Raw genomic sequence first — 25,703 nt, forward strand, 5'->3', positions numbered from 1 at the left:
TTTTGGACATACATGATTTTTGATTGCTCTTATTATAAGAGTTATGCTACTTTCGCGGTAGCATAATATTTGATTGCACCTCACACAAACTTGTTTCACTTCCCCCATGTCCATTTGAATATTCGGGATCAACTCCCTTGCTTCTGGTCCCGAAACTTCTGGCACGACCGATCTTCTGGCTATTGCTGGGGAATTCTGTTGTTCGTCCCGAAGCTGAGCAGCACTATAATTATTTGGGTGCCACCTGCTCATGTGCCTGTGCATAGTAAAATTCCCATAACTATATTTTTTGTCCGTCCCTCTTGAAAGACGATCATCACAGATACGGCAAAAGACATATCTGGCGTTCACTTTCTTTTGCCCTGGTGGAAATTTAAAAAATTGCAAGATGAAATTTTCCTTCCTGTTGTACCTCCTGGGCTCCTCTGGCAAATATTCAGGCTCTTCCTCCTCTTCCTGATCTTCCTCTTCTTGAAAGATTGGTTGAGTAGGTGGTCCTTTCTTTCCATGAGGAGGTGGAGGTGGTGGTGGGGGAACACTACCAGAAGCAACAACAGAAGCCATTTCTCTGGAATGTAAAAAGGTCTTTCTCTCACCAAGATGAAAGTCAGAGTGAGGAAAGAAGGAGGGGTTTTCATCATTTGGGAAAAGCCAAAGTTCTAAACCAATGAAAAGTGTTAATTTTAGATCACATGACCTAGTATTACATCATTAGGAAACCAAAAGTGAAATGAACCAATGAAAAGTGTTATTACCGAGTCACATGACCTGCTGTGTTTACGTTTCGCGCTTTGCGCCGCTTTCCGGTCCGCTTCCGGGTCCGCTAACTTGGCGCGTCCGATGACGTATTACGCGACAACGCAAAACGTCATTCTAACGTAACAGTTACGCTAAAAGAACGTTTACCGGTTCGCGGACTAGGAGCGGCTTTAAATCGAGCTAACGGAAAGCTGACCGGTTCGCGAACTGGGAGCGGAACAAAAAAATATTTTTTAAAAAAATGTATTAAAAACATGTAAAATATATTTTAAGATTTAAAAAAGAATACATTTTACAGCTACAGATATTAGCTTTCAAAAAACCATTGAAATTCAATGAAAAAACCATAGGTTATAGAGAATATATAGTTAGGAATTGGCATTTACAAAACCTTAAAAATTCACTGAAAAAACCATAGGTTATAAACCATATATAGTTAGGGAATAGCATTTTCAAAACCTTATTTTACTCGCATAAAACCATTGAAATTCCATATATAGTTAGATGCGCTAACTATATATCGCGCACCCGCAATCCACTGCTGATGATGTCACATATTACATCATTCATGACATGGTCAGTGACATCACTGATGACATCACTGATAACAACTCAAATGACATCACTGATGACATCTCAAATGACATCAGTGATGACATCACTGATGACAACTCAAATGACATCACTGACAACATCACAGATGACATCATTTATGTGTTAATACGATGAACCTCTACAGACTCTGATATATCCTTAGATACACTCAGTGAAAACAGACACTCACAGATTGTCACTCATCCATGGAGTTACTCATACACCTAGACAGTCATGCAAAGAATCAATCACACCTCCAATTCCTCAACTATACAGTTATACACACCTTACTTATTGAAACATATTCTAACACATATTTACTCTCTTATACAATCACTGATACAAGTTTTCAATGATCCATGCAGCCACTCACACATTCACTGGCTCTTAAACACAGTAATTTATAAATATCAACTCTCGCATGTACTGTGTTTTACATATGTGCTTACTTTGACATGTAGCATTGAGATATCCAATCACTCACCAATACACTCATGCACACAGTCAACCACCCATACAGCTGTTTCCACATGCAGTTTTGAACCCATACATCTAGTGAATCAGCTGTTCACACATCTATGCACAGAGTCACACACCTCCTAGCCACTCACACACATACTCAGTCTCCCATACAAATACTTGGGCAACCAATCAATAATCCATATAGTTACTCATATAGCTACTGATCAACACATGCAGCAGTTTACAGAACAACAGACATAATGATGCACAAATTAGGACAGTTTAGTCACTAACCCATGCTCTCAGTGAGACACATTTAATCACTCTCTCATACAGTCAGTCATGCACCTACTAAATCCTTCATCCAGACACTTATACATCCACTCATTCTTCAATATGTAAGACATATTTTAACTTTACAGAAACATACAGTCACTGGATGATGTCATCAGTGATGTCATCAGTGATGTCACTGACCATGTCATGAATGATGTAATATGTGACATCATCAGCAGTAGATTGCGGGTGCGCGATATATAGTTAGCGCATCTAACTATATATGGAATTTCAATGGTTTTATGCGAGTAAAATAAGGTTTTGAAAATGCTATTCCCTAACTATATATGGTTTATAACCTATGGTTTTTTCAGTGAATATATATATATATATATATATATATATATATATATATATTCACTGAAAAAACCATAGGTTTCACAGCAGTTATAGTTAGCTGGAAATTTTACTGACATAAAACCATTGAAATTCCCACGTTATAGTTAGTTGGACTCACTATAACTTGCACGTGTAATGCACTGCTCATGACATCACTGATGACACCATCCAGTGAATGTGTGTCTTTCTGAAAAATAAATATGTTTTATATATGTATGTTAAGGTCGATGGAAGAATATTTGTTTAAATTATTGTCTTAATGGATGTTTTTAAAAAAAAAAATGATTGGATATCTGCCTTATTAAGTGTATCTTAGTGAATACATATATTAGCGAGTGAAAGTAGGTCAGTCTCTCTGTCATCAGTGATGTCATGAGTGATGTCACTGACCATGTCATGAGTGATGTAATATGTGATGTCATCAGCAGTGCATTACACGTGCAAGTTATAGTGAGTCCAACTAACTATAACGTGGGAATTTCAATGGTTTTATGTCAGTAAAATTTCCAGCTAACTATAACTGGTGTGAAACCTATGGTTTTTTCAGTGAATTTGATAGGTTTTTTAAATGCTAATTCCTAACTATAACTGGTGTGAAACCTATGGTTTTTTCAGTGAATTTCATAGGTTTTTTAAATGCTAATTCCTTTCTATATCGAGTTTCTAACCTTTTTTTTTTTTTACAATTTGCTGTTTTTTTGTAAGTATTCATGTTTTTTTTATATAATTTTTTTCTTTTGCGCTCTGGGTGCGCGCTCCGGGAAGCTTTCAGCTAAGCTCTCCGGTAAGCTTTTCCGTGAGCTGATCTGAAAGCGCACCCAGAGCGCAACTGTCGTTCGTGAAAAAAAATATGAATGAAAAGTTAATAATAATGCAAAACATTTCGTACCATACAAATAAAATTAGTTTTTTTAATAAGGAAAATGATTATGCATTTCTGTAAAAGTTTGATGACGTCACTTCGGCGCGCAACGTAAGTGCCCTCGGAAGCGCCTACGTTCGCGGCGCATAAACGCACGCAAAAGCGCCTACGGATGCGCCACGTTTGCGCCCCGGAAGCGCCTACGATCGCGCTGCGTAAACGCACCGGAAGTGCTCCGGAGCGCGCAGCGTAAACGCGTCGGGTCATGTGACCTTAAAATAACACTTTCATTGGTTGCTAACAGTTTTTTTTACAATGAATGAAATCCCCACCCATTTCCTTCACTTCTTCTTTCACTTTTGTGACTGAAAGACCTGCCTTTTTTGCTGTTCCATATTTCTTGATTAATCATGGCTGCCAGACCATCCAGCAGTGAAGATGACTCCAATGATTTCATTGATGAAGAGCCTCCTCAGCCGAAGGTCAAAGAACATTTCATCTGGAAATTTTTTAAGTTTCCAGCAGACCAGAAGAAGGTGAATGCACCAAAAGTAGAGTGCAGGATCTGCAAACAGGTCCTGTCACGGGGTAACCCCCCAAAAAAATACTCTTTTGGCAACTTCACCATGATTCGCCATGTGGAGAGGAGGCACCCCCAGAATTTTGCCCGGGAAAGTGTCAGGGCTCTGGCACAAGAGGTTCCCAGAGATGGGGCCTCTACATCAACAGGAGGAGCAACTTCTTCTGGGAGAGAACAATCACAGGAGCAGGTGGCAAACATACAACCTGCATTTAACCATGGGGTCGTCAAATGCAGATACTGCAATCAACTCCTCACCTATGGGGAGCAAAGTGTCCTGCTCATGGTTCGAGCATTGGAGAACCATCGCTGCCCTTCCCACCCCTAATTTTTTTGTTTTCTTTTTGCTCCTGTTGAGCAGTTTCCATTCCCTGTTTTTGTTCCTGTTCAGTTAAAAGAAGAAAACCAAAAGTTCTTTTCAGAACTACCTCCAATTCTCATCAAAGAGCTATATTCTTAAAAAAATGAAGAGTAAGTGAAATATAGTGCATTGATAATTGAAAGGAGAATGAGTAAGAAAGAACAGAAAGGTATGAGAGGTGAAAGGAAGTGAAGTAGGAGGAATGAAAGAAGGTGAGTGTTAGAAAAGAAAGTTATGACACAGTGAATAAACTGGAGGCCTCATTTCTGAAAAGTGACACATCGCTACGTGAAAACAGCGATGCGTCACTTTTCTGGACGCACTCCTTCTGACATTCCAGATATGTCATATTTAATATATGACTAATCAATTCGCAAGGAGTTACAGATATGTCAGTATTTCTGACGTATCTGTAAACACAAAAGTAACGCATTGCTGGAGTGCGTCACAAAAGTGACGCAACTCCAGTAATGTGTCCTTTCACATGGAAAAAGCACCATGTGAAAGGTCTGCTGTGAAGCAGGCGCAAGATTTTGACGCAACAGCATCCTAAAAGTGACGCACTGCGTCGTTATTACCAAGCTTTTTGCGGGGGAACACCCCCTCTGCATGCATTATACCTGACGCTATTTTTAAAAAGTGACGCATCTAGGTACATGGGTCACTTTTTAAAACTCTGCGCCACATTATATCTGCATCAGGTATAATGTATGCAGAGGGGGCAATCCCTCGCAAAAAGCTTGGTAATAACGACGTACTGAAATCTATGAGATTTCTCTGCGTCACTTTTAGGATGCTGTTGCGTCAAAATCTTGCGCCTGCCTCGCGTCACTTTCATGTTTACAGATATGTCAGAAATACTGACGTATCTGTAACTCCTTGCAACATGATTCGTCATACATTAAATATGACACATCTGGAATGTCATAAGGAGTGCGCACAGAAAAGTGACGCATCGCACCAACAGTGTTAAAAAAATGTGCCTCGTTGCACTATATTTAAAGCACGCAACAGCATCCTAAAAGTGACGCAGTGAAATCTCAAAGATTTCACTGCGTCGCTATTACAAAGCTTTTTGCGGGGGAACTCCCCCTCTGCATGCATTATACCTCACGCAGATATAATGTGGCGCTTGATTTTAAAAAGTGACCCATCTACCTAGATACGTCACTTTTTAAATATAGCGCAACGAGGCGCATTTTTTTACACCACTGGTGCGATGCGTCACTTTTCTGTGCGCACTCCTTATGACATTCCAAGTAACGCATTGCTGGAGTGCGTCACAAAAGTGACGCAACTCCAGTAATGTGTCCTTTCACATGGAAAAAGCACCATGTGAAAGGTCTGCTGTGAAGCAGGCGCAAGATTTTGACGCAACAGCATCCTAAAAGTGACGCACTGCGTCGTTATTACCAAGCTTTTTGCAAGGGAACACCCCCTCTGCATGCATTATACCTGACGCTATTTTTAAAAAGTGACGCATCTAGGTACATGGGTCACTTTTTAAAACTCTGCGCCACATTATATCTGCGTCAGGTATAATGTATGCAAAGGGGGCATTCCCCCGCAAAAAGCTTGGTAATAACGACGTACTGAAATCTATAAGATTTCTCTGTGTCACTTTTAGGATGCTGTTGCGTCAAAATCTTGCACCTCCCTCGCATCACTTTTATGTTTACAGATATGTCAGAAATACTGACGTATCTGTAACTCCTTGCAACATGATTCGTCATACATTAAATATGACACATCTGGAATGTCATAAGGAGTGCGCACAGAAAAGTGACGCATAACACCAGCAGTGTAATAAAATGTGCCTCGTTGCACTATATTTAAAAAGTGACGCATTTAGATAGATGCGTCACTTTTTAAATATTGCATAACAATGCGCATTTTTTTACACCGCTGGTGCGTCACAAAAATTGACGCACAGGAGGCGCAAAACTAGCAGCGCAAGGCCTTCATAAATATGGTCCTGGATTTTCCCCGTGCTTCGTTGGTGCGCGTACCATGCGCTTCCCCCGCGCAAAACGAAAAAAAAAAAAAAATTTAATGCCCTGCAGGACCCTATTTTAGCCCCTACATCAAACCTAGGGGGTCAGAGGGAGTCTACTCTTCCCCCTTATGGTCATTTGCCCCTTTTTTTTTCAAACCCCTTGTGTCTCGATTTTACCGAGACACAAGATAGCGGCCGCTCCAGACTGTTTAGAATGTTTACAGACACCCAAGAGCCAATCAGCTTCCTGCGCGCAAGTCGCGTGTCGCGCCTGGAGCGCACTCCGGTGCGCGCACCGGAGAGCGCATATAGATATATATATTTTTTTGAACCTAAATTACTCAAAATCCACTGGAGCACATATCTTGAGACATACCAAAGGCACATCGGGCTACCAGTCCCTACAATTTTGCCAAGTTTGCTGGAAATCCATTCAGCCGTTCGGGCTAAAAGTGAAATCGACCGCCCTATGGAAATTAACATGGGGAAAACGCGTTTTGGGACCCCCCTTTTATCTCGGCCCCCGCTTGACGTATCCCCCCCAAACTTTCAAGGAAGGACCCGAGCTCGACGAGGCCATTTTCAGGAAATTTTCAGGCAGATTCGTCAACCGGTGCCAAAGTTATTCCAAATAGAATTTTGAGATTTAACATTGAAAAAAATCCTAACTATAACTACCTACTGGCGACCGCCAGTAGGTAATATATATATATATATATATATATATATATATATATATATATATATATATATATATATATATATATATATATATATATATATATATATATATATATATTACCTACTGGTGGTCGCCAGTAGGTAGTTATAGTTAGGAATTTTTTCAATGCAAAATCTCAAAATTCTATTGTGAATAACTTTGGCGCCCGTTGACGAATCTGCCTGAAAATTTCCTCAAATTTGCCTCACGGAGCTCCGGTCCTTCCCTGAAAGTTTTGGGGGGATTCGTCAAGTGGGGGCCAAGATAAAAGGGGGGTCCCAAAACATGTTTTCCCCATGTTAATTTCCATATGGCGGTCGACCTCACTTTTAGCCCGAAACGGCTGAATGGATTTCCACCAAACTTGGCAAAATTGTAGGGACTGGTAGCCTGATGTGCCTTTGCTATGTCTCAAGATATGTGCTCCAGTGGTTTTTACGAAAATTAACTTTGAAAAAATATATATTGGGCTACATTGGGCTATATATATGTTAGAGTCCAAAGGTAGCCCAATGTAGCCCAATGTAACCCAAAGATGGCCACCAGAGACAAAAAAAACAAATGTAGCCCAAATATCAGCCAGATGTAGCCCAACTATAGCCCAATGACAGCATGTCCCAGAGTGTTCTAAAGAACAACTAGAGCGCTAACAGTCTTACTTATGACAAAAGTATGACACACCTGAAGTCATCTTGATTGGAATAAAGTGTTAACACTTAAAACATTTAATTTGCAAAGGAACAAAATGAGGGGGTTCATTTTGCCATAGAAATTATGATTAGTGCTGAAGAAAGAAAAATTAGGGCACATTTTGAGTGACTTCTCAAATCCTCTTATATTTCATTAAAAAAATTCTGATATGCAGACTCCTGAGATGGCCACCAGAGACAAAAGAGCCCAAATGTAGCCCAAATATCAGCCAGATGTAGCCCAACTATAGCCCAATGACAGAATGTCCCAGAGTGTTCTAAAGAACAACCAGAACGCTAACAGTCTTACTTATGACAAAAGTATGGCACACCTGAAGTCATCTTGATTGGAATAAAGTGGTAACACTGAATACATTTAATTTGAAAAGGAACAAAATGAGGGGTTTCATTTTGCCATAGAAATGTTATATATATATATATATATATATATATATATATATATATATATATATATATATATATATATATATATATATATATATATATGTTCACAGAAAAAACCATAGGTTTTAGGCCATATATAGTTAGGAATTTGCATTTACAAAACCTTGAAAATTCACTGAAAAAACCATTGGTTATAGACCATATATAGTTAGGGATTAGCCTTTTCAAAACCTTATTTTACTCACACAAAACCATTGAAATTTCATATATAGTTAGTTGCACTAACTATATATCGCGCACCCGCAATCCACTGCTGATGATGTCACATATTACATCATTCATGACATGGTTAGTGACATCACTGATGACTTCTCAAATGACATCACTGATGACATCACTGATGACATCTCAAATGACATCACTGATGACATCACTGATGACAACATCCAGTGACTGTATGTTTCTGTAAAGTTAAAATATGTCTTACATATTGAAGAATGAGTGGATGTATAAGTGTCTGGAAGAAGGATTTAGTAGGTGCATGACTGACTGTATGAGAGAATGATTAAATGTGTCTTACTGAGTGCATGGGTTAGTGACTAAACTGTCTTAATTTGTGCATCATTATATCTGTTGTTCTACAAACTGCTGCATGTGTTAATCAGTAGCTATATGAGTAACTGTATGGGTTATTCATTGGTTGTCCAAGTATTTGTATGGGAAACTGAGTGTGTGTGTATGGGTGGCTGGGAGGTGTGTGACTCTGTACATAGATGTGTGAGTAGTTGATTCACTATATGTATGGGTTCAAAAGTGCATGTGGAAACAGCTGTATGGGTGGTTGACAGTGCATGAGTGTATTGGTGAGTGAATGGATATCTCAGTGCTACATGTCAAAGTAAGTACATATGTAAAACACAGTACATGTGAGAGTTGACATATATAAATAACTGTGCATAAGAGCCAGTGAATGTGTGAGTGGCTGTATGGATCATTGTGAACATGTATCAGGGATTGTATAAGAGAGTAAATATGTGTTAGTATATGTTTGAATAAGTAAGGTGTGTATAACTGTATAGTTGAGAAAATGGAGGTGTGATTGATTTTTTGCATAACTGACTAGGTGTGTGAGTAACTCCATGGATGAGTGACAGTCTGTGACTGTCTGTTTACACTGATTGTATCTAAGGTTATATTAGAGTCTGAAGAGGTTCATGGTATTATCACATGAATGATATCATCAGTGATGTAATCAGTAATATCAAATGAGATGTTATCAGTGATTTTATCAGTGATGTCATTTGAGATGTCATCAGTGATGTCATCAGTGATGTCATTTGAGATGTCATCAGTGATGTCATTTGAGATGTCATCAGTGATGTCATCAGTGATGTCACTAACCATGTCATGAATGATGTAATATGTGACATCATCAGCAGTGGATTGCGGGTGCGCGATATATAGTTAGTGCAACTAACTATACATAAAATTTCAATGGTTTTGTGTGAGTAAAATAAGGTTTTGAAAAGGCTAATCCCTAACTATATATGGTCTATAACCAATGGTTTTTTCAGTGAATTTTCAAGGTTTTGTAAATGCAAATTCCTAACTATATATGGCCTAAAACCTATGGTTTTTTCTGTGAATTTCAATGGTTTTTTAATAGCAAATATCAAAAGCTGTCAAATGTCAAGTACGTGATAGGTAAAAACTTTTTCGTGTTTATGCACGCTGATGTGCTTTGAACGCTGCCCCCCCCTCCCCTCTTTTCTCTTAGTAGTACTCTCTCTTTGCAGATAGTAAAGGGTAGTTAACGCTGGCCTTTACCCCCGTTGTAATCCGTCGTGCCTGCTTGTCTCTCCATTTGATTGATTGTTATCCAAGCATTTACTGTTTTACAATTGATTCTCTTTGGTTCATTCTCTATTTACAAACAAGCACAAAGTCGCAATACTCTGTTTAGTCTTTGCAGATAGTGAAAAATCGTGAAAAATCGTGTAAAAAAATAAAATTAATCGAGCAAAATCAGTAGGCCACTAATTGGATCTATTTTTGACCTCGCTAAAATAGAAACATTAGGAACAACCCTTCATGAGAAATACGAAAATAGTGAGATGAACTGAGCTCCACACCATGAGGGCTGCAAGACAGCTCGGCTCCGTCACCCACCCCGCCCAAAATAACGACAAACCCTATGCAAATATTAAAAATATATACAACACACCAGCAAAGTAACATGGTAAAACATTTTATTAAATAACTATTTACATAACTATTTTATACTTTTTGTTGCCCGATCCGGCTAGCTCAATCGATCGAGCATGAAACTCATGCACTCTGATAGCAAGCGTTGCTGCTGATGCTATGCAGACCAAAACTGGTTTTCAGTTTGTACATTCTTCTAGATTTTTCTATCCAAAGTTGGTTGAGTTTGTAGAACGATGTCTTCAGATTTTCAACATACGGTGTGGTGGCGCGGACTGGGAGGGGGCGCTTGGCTCCTGCCCCCTCCCCAAGTAAGATTTTCATACGTGAAAGTACGTTAATGGTTTTGGTCCCTGAGTTGCTTCGATGTCACTGCCATTCTCAAATGGCATAAGTTCTGGATGTTGGGTGCCATAGTTCAGAGTTCTGAGCAGCGCTTGTAACACTGTCTGAAGCTTATTTGCACCTACTGCAGCTTCACTATTCTCAAAGTAAGTGAGGGCCGTTTGTGGACCTGACTGCATTGGAAAACAATGTGATATGGTACCTCCCTAAACCGCTTGACGGAGGCCCCCGAGGGGCGGTGTGATGGCACGGACTCGGAGAAGACGCTTGGCTCCGACCCCCTCCCCAAGTCTTATAGCACTGGTGTAGCCTGAGATCGCCCCCGACATAGGCGGCCGGCTCCCGGGGTCCGGCGGAACTTTTTGCCTTTTGATGACTCTTCTATTCTGGACCTTGTCCCACAATCCGTTTGACCTGAAGACACGCTGTAGTGGGGCGCCCCTTTACCGTTTTAGTTGCCATTCCGCCCGCTTTTGCTACACTGTGCCTCTTCCGCCATTCAGCTGTTTACCGCCCGCTCTTGCGACTACAGCGTCTAGCTCACCATGTAGTTGAGTTGCTCCCGCTCTTGCGATGCAACGATAGGCGACTGCCACAGGACTCTCAAAATGGCGGCCGGCTCTTCAGATTTGGGCGTGGTCCACTAAAATGGCCCTGGGACACCTTGGAACTCGGACGCTTGCCTGATAGGGCTTGGGTCCCATTCTCGAAAGCGTCCCCTCAGCCGTGAAGATTCTACAAAAGTCTTGGGGGCCCCCGACTCCCGCAGGCTTCTGGTGGGGAGCGGCTGCCATGATTGCTCGTGGAATGGCCACGACGGAGCTACGAGATGGTGGTGCTCTCATGCTGACGCCAGCTTCAGTCTGAAACATCCAGAAACACTGTAGACTACCAATTCGATCAGTTCCGGTAGCGCCCCAACATGACCCGGTAGAAAAGAACTTGCCCTCCCCTCTTTGACTGGTGGTTCTTGTTGCCTGTCCCCTCTGTTGTCATTTAACAGAACTTTTTGGACTGCTGAAAGGGGTTGTGTTCCGAACGCTAGTTGGTGGAGACATTTTGACTATATTCTTGACCTACGTTGTCGCGTAATGCGTTATATGACACGCCGCGTTAGCGTACCCGGAAGTGCTCCGGTGCGGGAAGCGCAGCTTCCCGGAAGCGATCCGGGGCGCGGGGCGCAGCGCGTAACGTAAGCATAACAGGTCATGTGACTTGTTAACAAAACTTTTCATTGGCTCATTTTACTTTTGTTATTTTAATGATGAAAAGCTTGGTCATATGACCTAAAAATTACGCTTTTTATTGGTTTCGAACATTATTTTTTTTTAAACATATATGTTATAATGTTCCAGGCTAATGTACTTTCCCGGAAAATTTACAACTGTCCTGCAAGTAAAATATATTCCTTTTTCGAGAAAAAGAGCGTTTCTTCGTCCCATGACGGAGCCGTTGAGTAAAAGAGGCTCGGCCTGCTGTCTTAGTCGCCGATACACCTGATTATCAGATTCTTATCGATCACTTTATGTTGCAGTAGTGGAAAACACAACTGCCCTTGACCATTTATCTTTACTGCGTTCCTACGTATTATACCTTTTATCCGTCATGTAATTGGACTGCTTTATTTCACTTGCCTTTTACTGATTCGAAAAGAGTGACTAAAAGTAAAAACTTTACCAATGTAAATACTACTACCATGTTTTGTTTTAAAAACCTTTATTGTGAAAATGTCAGAATACAAATACGGGCCTATAACCACGTGGGCCGGCCACGGAGCAAACTGAAATCGTATATGATGAGGAGACATTTACATTGTAGAGGAACGTAACGAGCGGGCCATTAGGTTGCAAGAACTAAGGTGTCTAACAGTTGCGGAATCGGTGGACGTACATTTTGTAATTAAAATACGACAGGGCCACTTACAAAAAAATTATCTAGATATACATTTGCGGGCAAGTACCATGGGTGACGTTAATTCGAACTTTCAATAGTACAGTAATCAATAACACATCAGAACTTAATATCAATAGGGATGTCGAAATATTCAATCAATTCTCGTCCCCGCCCGCCATGAGAATCAAAACTGCATTTATATCTCGTGATATCAAGGTTGTTCAACCAGTACACAACAAGGAGTTACGAGTCCCATTTATACCGGCACCATTTTGGGCGAGGCCGGGCAGGTCCAAGATATAGTCAAAATGTCTCCACCAACCATCGGCCAGACCAGAACCCCTTTCGGCCTTTATGCTACAAGATGGTGTCTTCCATTCAGAAAATATTGTTGGCAGCATTTTGAAAGGAAAGATAAACAGCCGTTCTCCTAGTGAGTCTCACATTGTTACATTTAGGAAGAATGTTGAAGAGTAGTATGTTGAAAATCTGAAGCCATTGTTCTACAAACTCTCAATCAGCCTTGGATGGAAAAAAAAATCCTGAAGAATGTACAAACTGAAAACCAATTTTTGTCTGTATAGCATCAACAGCAACGCTTGAGTCAGCTTTGTGTGAAGCTGCCATTTTGATTCAATCAATAACGTCCCCCTGCACACATTCAGGGACCTGGTCGTGTCTTCAGGTCAAACGGATTGTGGGACAAGATGCAGAAAGGAAAAGGAAAAAACTTCCGCCGGACCTCGGGAGCCGGCCGCCTATGTCATGGGCGATCTTTGGCCACACCAGGGCGATAGTGAAGCTGCAGCAGGTGCAAATAAGCTTCAGACAGTGTTACAAACACTGCTCAGAACTCTCAACTATGGCACTCAACATCCAGGACTTGCCATCCGGATCTTGGCGCCTTGTGCTGGTTCCGACCTATTCACACATCGGTCCACTACTGACATCACCTCATAAGCCAACGGGGCACCCCACGCCGACTTTCAGCGCAGCATTGTAGGATGGCCACACCAGTGCGGCAACTTGCTGGACACCACCTTGGTGCCATCCGGATCTCGGCGCGTTCGAGTCACTGTACCGCAAGAGCGGGAGAAACTCAGCTGGACACGCCGTCTTTCGGCGCAGCATTGTAGGATGGCCACACCAGTGCGGCAACTTGCTGGACACCACCTCGGTGCCATCCAGATCTCTGCGCGCTGTGCTGCCTTCGGCCTACTGTAGCCGCAAGTGCGGACGCAACTCAGTTGGACGCCGAGTGAAACGCTAAGGGGCGCCCCACTGCAGCCGAGGAGCCTCCATCTTGGGGGAGACGCACAGCCCCCACTGACTGACGCGACCTCACAGGCCAACGGGGCGCCCCACGCCGACTTTCGGCGCAGCATTGTAGGATAGCCACACCAGTGCAGCAACTTGCTGGACACCAACTCGGTGCCATCCGGATCTCGGCGCGTTGTGCTGCCTTCGGCCTATTCGCACATCGGTCCGCTACTGACGCCGCCTCACGTGCCAACGGATTTTCCACGCTTTTTGTAGCCCTATGCCGCATAACAGGTCATGTGACTTGTTTATAAAACTTTTCATTGGTTCATTTTACTTTTGGTTTCCTAATGATGGAAGGCTTGGTCATATGACCTAAAAATAACACTTTTCATTGGTTTAGAACATTTTTTTTTCCCAAACGATAAAAGCCCCACCTTGTTTCTGGATGTTTCAGACTGAAGCTGGCGTCAGCATGAAAGCACCACCATCTCGTGGCTCCGTCGTGGTCATTCCGCGAGCAATCATGGCAGCCGCTCCCCACCGGAAGCCTGCGGGAGTCGAGGACCCCCAAGACTTTTGTAGAATCTTCACGGCTGAGGGGACGCTTTCGAGAATGGAGCCCAAGCCCTAGCAGGCAAGCGTCCGAGTTCCAAGGTGTCCCAGGGCCATTTTAGTGGACCAGGCCCAAATCCGAAGAGCCGTCCGCCATTTTAAGAGTCCTTGTGGCAGCCGCCTATCGCTGCACGGCAAGAGTGGGCGCAACTCAACTACATGGTGAGCGAGACGCTGTAGCCGCAAGAGCGGGCGATAAACAGCTGAATGGAGGATGAGGCACAGTGTAGCAAAAGCGGGCGGAATGGCAACTGAAACGGTAAAGGGGCGCACCAGTACAGCAGACGAGCCTCCACCTGGGGAGGCCCGTTCATGCCGCCTCCCCCACGCCCCCCGCGGGGCGCCCCACGCCGTTTTTCGGAGCAGCATTGTAGGATACCAAAACCAGTGCGGCAACTTACTGGACATCACCTGGGTGCCATCCACATCTCAACGCGTTCTGCTGCCTTGGGACTATTCGCACAACAGACCGCTACTGACGAGGCCTCCCCGCGCACCCCCCAGGGCGCCCCACGCTGTTTTTCTGAGCTGCATTGTAGGATACCAAAAAACCAGTGCGGCACCCAGGTAACATCACCTGGGTGCCGTCCAGAAAGACAGCTACTGACCATTGTTGCTTCTTTTTTCCAAAAAATGTTTAAATGTATTTACAGTTTTTGTTGCGTTCTATATATTTATAAGTTAATAAAGTTTTATAATCCTACTACTTTGTTGGAGTGCTATATATTTTTAAAAAATCGGGGGAATGGGGCCGTGAATCGGGTTATTGTCATGTGTGGGCTTTGGAAGTGTGCTGCTACAGGATCGGACATTTCAAACTCAAATGCACGTTCTTTTTCTTACCTTTCCGAAGCATGGAGCGCAATAGCAGGCAGAGAAAGGGTGATGCAAGTGTTGAACACTGCCTGGCCTGGCAAGTTGCTGGCAGTACCCCCCCCGCCCGCTCCTGAAAGAGGGCACACACACACCGCCGCCCCGAGTACTTCACAGATCTTTAAAAGACCATGCGCTTGTTAATGAGGCTTAAATGGTTTATCACCCCTTCTAGAGCCCCTGCATCGGCCCTCTGACGTTTCCTGGAAGAATTAGCACGTAACACAATACCAAGCCCTGTCAGCTGAAACCCCCGAGGAATCGGGTTTTTGCTTGCAGGAATCGGGAGGCGGGAGACTAGCACTGAAATCGGTAGTCTCACGCCTGAATCGGGAGGGTTGGCATGTCTGGATTCTCTACAGCTGGGGCCATAAACTACATCCGCAGGGCTAGGTGATAGCCTGGGACCGGCCTGGACAATCGGACACAGAGGAAGAGGAGTGTCAGAGGGTGCGGGTAGTGAATAGGGTGAAAGGGAGGTGTCGGGCGGGCTCAGGGTGTGATTCTCAGGGAAGAGCAGCGCAGATGGGGGGAAGTTTATGGCCCATGCATGAGAGAGAGAGCGGGGGTGACCAGTGCGTGGGAGAGATGCTTGCGAGGGTGGGGAGCCGTGCTGAGAATCGACGGCGTGCAGAGAGTGGGCCTGGTCAAGGCATCTAAAATGGCTGCCGTGCACGACAAAATTGTGGCATTGGAAAAAAGGCAAGATGGCGCAGACAATGTTTATCAATAAGGATTCATTTATAACAAAATATTTTATCGCAGTGACAAATTGGCGGTCAACACTTCCTGATTTCCATCGAATCGAACGTTAACAGACGTCACGCAGCAAAAAAGAAACCCTCACGCACAGCCGCTGGAAGACATGTATCAACATATATGAGCCTCCTCAGCCACCCTCAGAAAACATAAGGGATCAGGATACGTCTCCCGCACCCCCTTATACCTAGTAATTTAATTAAAACGAAACACAAAATGGCAAATTCCCGTTTCGCTACCAGTTTGCGGCCCAGTTCGCGGCCCGGGAAGTGCTTCTACCGTGAAAAATCAAATTTTTTTTATTTTCCCCACGGGACCCTTTAATAACCCCAACATCATTCCTAGGGGGTCAAGAGGGGTCTTCCTTGCCCCCTTTCATTAAATTCCCCCTTCGTTTTTCACCTCTTCTTCTCTCTCGATCCTACCGAGAAATAAGATGGCGGCCGCTCCGGACTGTTTAGAATGTTGACAGACACCGGAAAGCCAATCAGCTTCGCATCGCAAAGTTCCGTTTCGCGAAAAGTACGCGAACCGGAGCGCAGCCCGGAGCGCTGTTACAGATATATATCTTTTTTTGAACGTTAATTTCTCAAAATCCACTGAAGCACATATATTGAGACCTAGCAAAGGCACATCGGGCTAACAGTCCCTACAATTTTGCCAAGTTTCGTACAAATCAGTGATGTCATCAGTGATGTCACTGACCATGTCATGAATGATGTAATATGTGACATCATCAGCAGTGGAGTGCGGGTGCGCGATATATAGTTAGTGCAACTAACCATATATGCGCATTTCAATGGTTTTGTGTGGGTAAAATAAGGTTTTGTAAATGCTAATCCCTAACTATATATGGTCTATAACCTATGGTTTTTTAATTGAATTTTCAAGGTTTTGTAAATGCCAATTCCTAACTATATATGGTCTATAACCTATGGTTTTTTCAGTGAATTTCAATGGTTTTTTAATAGCAAAAATCAAAAGCTGTAAAATGTATTATTCTTTTAAATGAAAAATATATTTTATATGTTTTTAATAAAAAAAAGTATGCATCTGCCCAACCCTGACCTCTTAATAGTGCACTGTGGTGGAAATGATTTGGGCACTATGACTGGGGTTGGTCTGGAAATGCTTTTAAAGAACACCTTTCATCAATTGATGACACTTTTTCCCCAAACTGCCTTGGTATATTCCAATATATGCCAAAGACAGAAATGGAAGTGGTCCAACCAATTTTTTCCACAATTTGAGAAAGCACGGAAACATGTGAATAAATCTGTTTCTGCTTACATGAGAGACTATGGAATGGGTTTAATATACAACAATAACTTGCGTTACAACATTCAAGACATCTACAGAAGAGATGGTGTGCACTTCTCCGATGAAGGGAATAGAATATTCGTCCTTTATTTAAAACTGTGCTTTGGAACCTACTTGTAGGTACCTAAATTAGCCACAGAACCCAATAGCTCTTTTCAGAGCTACCCTACCTCTGATCATTCAAAACGTTTATCTTTTTCTAACTTTTTTTTTTTCAACAAAGTACGCTCCCCGGTTCGCTTACCCGTGCGCGTATCTGGCGCTCCCCCCGCGAAATTTTCCAATTTTTTATTTTTTATTTTTGCATATATCAGCGTCCTAAGCCCCCCTCAGAAAACCTAGAGGGTCACAAAGTGTCTACCGTGCCCCCTTCTACCCATTCCGAACATTGTTTGTCCTCCATCTTGTGTCTCAATTCTACCGATACACAAAATGGAGGACTCCCGTAACGCTGCCGGTTTGCGTACCGGGGAGCGCAACGGTAAGCGCTCTAAATAAAAAGGTGGGAAAGTAATTTACAGAAAAACCACTACAGACACTTTCATCAAATATAGAATATGCCCTACTACATAGCAGTCACTACCATTTACCCAAATTTGATGGAATTCCATTGAGAAAATTATGCTGTAAACCTGACTAAATATCCTGAGGTAAATTACCTAACAAAAACACTTATGAAGTGTTAGAATTGACAACCAATTAAAATGCTACTTTCAATATCTTCTATTATTTCATGACATTTGATTGGTTATGTACCTGAATATATATAAAGAAAGAGAGAGAAACACAGCCATTTTGACTACTACTTCCTGAAGTACATATCAAGTGCATTTCAACTGAGAACTTAAACTTCTTTTTGAAAGGTAAGATGTTATTTTAAAAACTGAAGTATGTTCTGCACTTTAAGTTAATTAGGAAAACATTTTCTGATAGTTATATACTATCCCTCTGTAATAGTTATAGAATAAGATAGACTTCTCTGTTTTAGTTATGGATGGAGTTAGGCTTGTCTTGTATAATTAAGAATTTACTTAGGCTTTATCACATACATTTTTTTATATTTCTACTTCCAGTCTGATACCATACACTGCCCAAAGATAAAATCACTGTTTAAAAAACCAAACTACCTGTCTGTACTTAAACCCAACAGTGCCCTATCTGTACTGATATATTTTTTTAAAATTCAATTTACAGCACAAAAATGGAAGGAGAGCAAAAAAATACCAATTGTGTCTCGATCCTACCGAGACACAAGATGGCGGCCGCTCCGGACTGTTTAGAATGTTCACAGTCACCGGGGAGCCAATCCGCTTCTCCTAGCGAAGTTCCATTACGCGTCAGGTACGCGAACTGGGGCGCTAACCGGGACGCTTTCACAGATATATCTGTTTTTTAAAACGTTAATTTCTCAAAATCCACTGGAGCACATATTTTAAGACATAGCAAAGGCACGTCGGGCAAACCATATCTCCAATTTTGCCAAGTTTCGTGTAAATCCATTCAGCCGTTCGAGTTAAAAGTGATTCCAACCGCCCTATGGAAAAATGAATGGGAAAAACGCGTTTTGGGACCCCCCTTTTTTCTCAGCCCCCCCTTAACAAACCCCCCTGAATTTTTAAGGGCTGCTCAGAAACAAAATGTGCCATTTACCTGAATATTTCAGCCAATTCCGTCCACAAACGCCAAAGTTATTCGACATAGAATTTTCAAAAATCCCATAGGAAAAAAATCCTAACTATATATACCTACTGGCGACCGCCAGTAGGTAATATATATTTATATATATATATATATATATATATATATATATATATATATATATATATATATATATATATATATATATATATATATATATATATATATATATATATATATATATATATATTCACTGAAAAAACCATAGGTTATACACTATATATAGTTAGGAATTAGCCTTTAAAAAACCAATGAAATTCACTAAAAAAACCATAGGTTTTAGGCCTTATATAGTTAGGAATTAACATATAAAAAACCATTGAAATTCCTCCTATATAGTTAGCTGGACATTTTATTGACATAAAACCCAATGAAATTCCATATATAGTTAGTTGCAATAACTATATATCGCGCACCCGCAATCCACTGCTGATGATGTCACATATTACATCATTCATGACATGGTCAGTGACATCACTGATGACATCATCCAGTGACTGTGTGTTTCTATAAAGTTTAAATATGTTTTACATATTGAAGAATGAGTGGATGTATAAGTGTCTGGATGAAGGATTTAGTAGGTGCGTGACTGACTGAGCGAGTGAATGAATGTGTCTTACTGAATGCATGGGTTAATGACTAAACTGTCTGAAAGTGTGCATCAATATGTCTGTTGTTGTGAAAGCTGCTGCATGTGTTGATCTGTAGCTATATGAGTGGCTATATAGCTTATTGATTGGTTGCCTAAGTATTTGTATGGAAGACTGAGTGTGTGTGTAACTGGCTGGGAGGCGAGTGACTCTGTGCAGATCAATGTGTACTTGTATCAGTAATTGTATAAGAGAGTAAGTATGTGTTAGTATATGTTTGAAAAAGTAAGGTAGTCTGTGTTTAACTGTATAGATGAGGAAATCGAAGTGTGATTGATTCTTTACAGGACTGACTAGGTGTGTGAGTAACTCCACGGATGAGTGGCAGTGTGTGAGTGTCTGCATAGGTGTATGAGTGCATATGACAGTGTTGTAATAATGAGTGACTGTATGTACGAGTGATTGTATGGGTGAATGAGTGAATGTGTGCGTAGACGTAGGAATCAGTGAGTGCGTATGTAGTAAGTGGTATTGGTGTGTCATGATGTCATCAGTGATGTCATTTGAGATGTCATCAGTTATGTCATCAGTGATGTCATCAGTGATGTCACTGACCATGTCATGAATGATGTAATATGTGACATCATCAGCAGTGGATTGCGGGTGCGCGATATATAGTTATTGCAACTAACTATATATGGAATTTCATTGGGTTTTATGTCAATAAAATGTCCAGCTAACTATATAGGAGGAATTTCAATGGTTTTTTATATGTTAATTCCTAACTATATAAGGCCTAAAACCTATGGTTTTTTTAGTGAATTTCATTGGTTTTTTAAAGGCTAATTCCTAACTATATATAGTGTATAACCTATGTTTTTTTCAGTGAATTTCATTGGTTTTTTAAAAGCTAATATATATATATATATATATATATATATATATATATATATATATATATATATAAGGCCAGAAACCTATGGTTTTTTCAGTGAATTTACAAGGTTTTGAAAATGCTAATTCTATTAGCGGATAACGTTTAAATATGTTAATATCCTTGTGGGACCACCTGAGCAGCCCTAGGGATCTGATTTTTGATGCATGAACGATGGTTGGATGCATGATGGATGAATGATTGTTGGGTGGATGCATGGATGGATACATGCATGATAGATGGGTGAATGGATGCATGAATGATGGATGGATGCAGGATGAATGGGTGGGTGGGTGGATGGATGGGGTGCATGAATGGTGGGTGAGAGGGTGGCTGGGTATTGGATGGATGCATGATTGTTGGCTGGAAGATGGATGGATGGCTGGTGGATGCATGATGGATGAATGATTGTTGGGTGGATGCATGATGGGTGAATGCATAATGGGTGGGTGTATGAATGAATGCTGGGTGGATGCATGATGGTTGGATGCAGGGTGGATGGATGGATGCATGGGTGGATGCATGTTGAGTGGATAGCTGGATGGATGGGTGGATGCATGCATGCATGAATGAATGAATAATGGATGGATGTATGATGGCTGGATGGGTGGCTGGATGGTGGACTGTGTGAGTGGTGGGTGAGCAGTATCAGACTGCCTGCACAATGTCAGGGTGACTGTGCGTAGTAAATGGTGGGTGAGTGTGCAGGGTGAGCAGTGTTTGAGGATAGGTGAAAGGTATGCAAGTAATTTGTAGCAGAATACATTGAATAAAAATAGGTGGATCGATAGGTGAACGGTTGTGTGGCTGGATGGTAGGGTGCGGTGCTCCCAATTCTCGTCACCTCACTTTTGAGGAGGGTGTGGGTGGCGGGTTTGCCCTGTCTCCACTGTCGGTCGGGCAGCCTACCCTCGAACAATAACAGTACCTACGAGTTAAACTACTCATATACACGGCATAGAGCTCATACAGTTCCCTTTGAAAAGCATGCAGTATATGCGTCTGGAATAATTTATGCAAATGAATGGCATTATAATTCTTTTCTTTCTCGTCGAGACATAATTTAGTAATTACGATTACAAGTTTGCCTTTCGCTCGGATTTGCAATGCACATGCCTCAAGGGGGAATTCGAGCATGCTAACTGCATGGCGCCTTTTAAGATGAATTCACTAAACTTTCCCAGAACTAAACTTCTGTGATGAGCGGCTGTAGACATAACAATGTAAACGCTGCTGCCATTTGTGAAGGCTAAAAAACCAACACTGGGTTTTAATTTTGTATGTGATTGAAACTATGGAATGTTTACTCAGTTTTCATATGTCAGGTGGTTACGTTTGATTCTTATATTACATGACTCCAGGGAAAACCACTGTTAAACAGAATGCATGTATGCCTAGTTGCCTGGCAACTTCAATTTAAATAGAAAAGTGTTCAGGATTAGCCTAGTAAAATAGATATGCCTTCCAATGAAAATAAATTCAAACTAATCACGTTTTAAGCGTGGAAATGACCATTTTTTTCTTTTCTTTTCTTTTCTTCGATATCCAATAGCCAGGGTTGCGCCTGCCATATTTAAGTTGTCTCTTGCAAAAATAGGGGTCAGGTTTTAATTAGCCTACTTCGGTTTCCCAAGCTTGTCTATGTGTTGCCTTAGCGGGTGTGTTCAGTGCTTCCTGTTTCTAGGGGGGGCGCGTAGGTCCAGCTCCCGGAGGGAGAGAAGAGGGGCCAAGCATGTCAGAAGTTCTATCAGGGCCAGGGGCATCACATTGAAACAGGGGCCTTTACCATAAGACAAGAGCCTGTCACACAGTTTAAACATGGCTGCTGCACGTGAAGTGAGAGAAATCACGCATCAGGATGTGGCTATCTGAAGATGGCAGCTTTGTTTTTAAAATGTATAAATAAATATGTTGCTACCCCGCAATAATGACACTTTGCGCAATCTTCTGGCGGGCCTGGGAGGTGCAGGCAGCATTAGCTCACTTCCTCTACTATCAAAACATGCATACATACAGTTATGAAACAAGCAATGGCAAAGCCAACATATCTCCCCCGTAAGAGATCTATTGGATTTGTCAATGTTTGTTTTAGTTATGTTTTATGGTAGGACATGAAATGTTACCATATGGTATGGTATAGTCGTTAGGGAATGTTATTGTAAGGTATGGCCTGTCGCCATATAAGTGAGTGATAAGTGATAAATGGAGCAGCGTGACTCACGGTTTGCAGCTTGCGGCTTGCCGCAGCTCCGTATCTCTGCTCCGCTCTGCTCTCAGTGAGTAGAAATGCCGGTATCAGGTTGCAGGTTGTCTCCGCTGTGCCCGCTGTCCCCGCTGTGCTGTGCTTGCTCGCGCCGATTTTCGTTCCGTGTGCTGTGCTTGCTCGCGCCGATTTTCGTTCCGTTTTCTAGCGGTAATCAGTAATGGTGCAGGCGGGGGCTCCTCAGCACACGGGAGCCCCGCACAAGTACTGCACCAGCCCGCATCATTAACCGGTCTCCCCCTTGGAACAGGAGACCGGTCCGGACATCAAAGGCTTCCCCCAGGCAGGGGGAAGCGGAAACCACGTCCTCCCGGCCCCACCCACAACCAGGCGGCGGCCATCTTCAGTTGGCTCGGGCCGCGGCGGTGATCTCGGGGGGCAAAACGAGGAGTGGGCACCCTCGAAATCGAAAAAATAAACACAAAATGAAAGAGAGAAGCCCCCCAAGCCCCCCCCAAGCCCCGCCCCCCCCCAAAAAAGCGCGAAAAATCACGGGGTGCGCGCACGCGTTCGCGCTTATAGATATATAATTGATTTCTCTTCTAATTTTCTCAGGAACCACTGGAGGGATTTACACAATTTTACCAAAAGCGTGATCTGCATACCAGACACTACCATTTTGACAAGTTTGGTGTAATTCCCTTCAGCGGTTCAAGCTGTAGCTGAGTCTAAAGGTCCTATGGAAATTAACATGGGGAAAACACGTTTTGGGACCCCCCTTTTTTCTCAGCCCCCACTTGACGAATCCCCCCCAAATTTTCAGGGAAGGAGCGGAGCGGAGCGAGCCATCTTCTTTGAGAAATTTGCGAAGATTCATCATTCAGGGCCAAAGTTATTCCCAATAGAATGTTGGGGATTTCCTATGGTAAACCATCCTAACTATATATACCTACTGGCGACCGCCAGTAGGTAATATATATATATATATATATATATTCACTGAAAAAAACCATAGGTTTCCCACCAGTTATAGTTAGGAATTAGCATTTAAAAAACCTATTAAATTCACTGAAAAAACCACAGGTTTTACACCAGTTATAGTTAGGTGAAAATTTTACTCGCATAAAAACCTTTGAAATTCCCACGTTATAGTTAGTTGGACTCACTATAACTTGCGCGTGCAATGCACTGCTGATGACGTCACATATTACATCACTCAAGACATGGTCAGTGACATCACTGATGACATCACTGATGACATCTCAAATGACATCACTGATGACATCATCCAGTGAATGTGTATCTTTCTGAAAAATAAATATTTTTTATATATGTATATCTAAAGGTTGATGGAAGAATAAATGGGTAAATAAATGTCTAAATGGATGTTTTTTTGTGTAAAATTGATTGGTTAACTGACTTATTAAATGTATCTTAGTGAATACATATATTAGCGAGTAATGTTTAAATATTTAAATATCTGTATCTGTGTCTCACTTTGTGTATAAGTGGCTGCATGGGTTGGTAAGTAGCTACATGAGTGTGTATATGGGTTATTAGTTGTTTTTTTGAGTATCAGTATCAGTGTCTGTATGGTTCGGTGGGGGATATTACTTAGAGCACAGATGCATGAATGAGTGACTCACTATTTGTATGTATTTTGAAGACAGCAGGTCTTGTATGGGTGGATGATTGTGTGTATGGGTGGGTTAGTGAGTATGTGTTTTTATAATTGATTGTTTAAGAGAGTAAATATGTTTCCGTTTCTGTAGAAGTATGTGTAGTGGTGTGTATATAGCAGTATAATCAAGTAAATGGTTTTTTGATAGTTTATTTGCATGTGTGAATTTGTGTGTGAGTAACTATATGGATGAGTATTAGTGTGTAACAGGATGTATAGATGTATGAGTACATATGATGAGTAAGTACATGCATGAGTGACTATATAGAACTGTTGGTGAATGAGTGGATGTGTATGTAGATGTTGGAATTACCTAATAAGTTGTTGTGATTGGTATTGGTTTCTGCTTTTTTAAGAAAATGTTAGTTTCTATTTTTGAATGTGTGTGTCAAAGGTTATTTTATGCTGATAGGAGGTCTGCCACTTTGTCACAAGGATGTTGTCATCAGTGATGTCATTTGAGATGTCATCAGGGATGTCATGAGTGATTTCACTGACCATGTCATGAGTGATGTAATATGTGACGTCATCAGCAGTGCATTGCACGCGCAAGTTATAGTGAGTCCAACTAACTATAACGTGGGAATTTCAATGGTTTTATGCGAGTAAAATTTCCACCTAACTATAACTGCTGTGAAACCTATGGTTTTTTCAGTGAATATATATATATATTTTTTTCAGTGAATATATATATATATATATATATATGTATATATATATATATATATATATATATATATATATATATATATATATATATATATTCACTGAAAAAACCATAGGTTATAGGCCATATATAGTTAGGAATTTGCATTTACAAAACCTTGAAAATTCACTGAAAAAACCATTGGTTATAGACCATATATAGTTAGGGATTAGCCTTTTCAAAACCTTATTTTACTCACACAAAACCATTGAAATTTCATATATAGTTAGTTCCACTAACTATATATCGCGCACCCGCAATCCACTGCTGATGATGTCACATATTACATCATTCATGACATGGTTAGTGACATCACTGATGACATCACTGATGACATCTCAAATGACATCACTGATGACATCACTGATGACAACATCCAGTGACTGTATGTTTCTGTAAAGTTAAAATATGTCTTACATATTGAAGAATGAGTGGATGTATAAGTGTCTGGATGAAGGATTTAGTAGGTGCATGACTGACTGTATGAGTGAGTGATTAAATGTGTCTCACTGAGTGC

Source organism: Lissotriton vulgaris, chromosome 4_1 (assembly GCF_964263255.1).
Source record: "Lissotriton vulgaris chromosome 4_1, aLisVul1.2, whole genome shotgun sequence".
NCBI lineage: Eukaryota > Metazoa > Chordata > Amphibia > Caudata > Salamandridae > Lissotriton > Lissotriton vulgaris.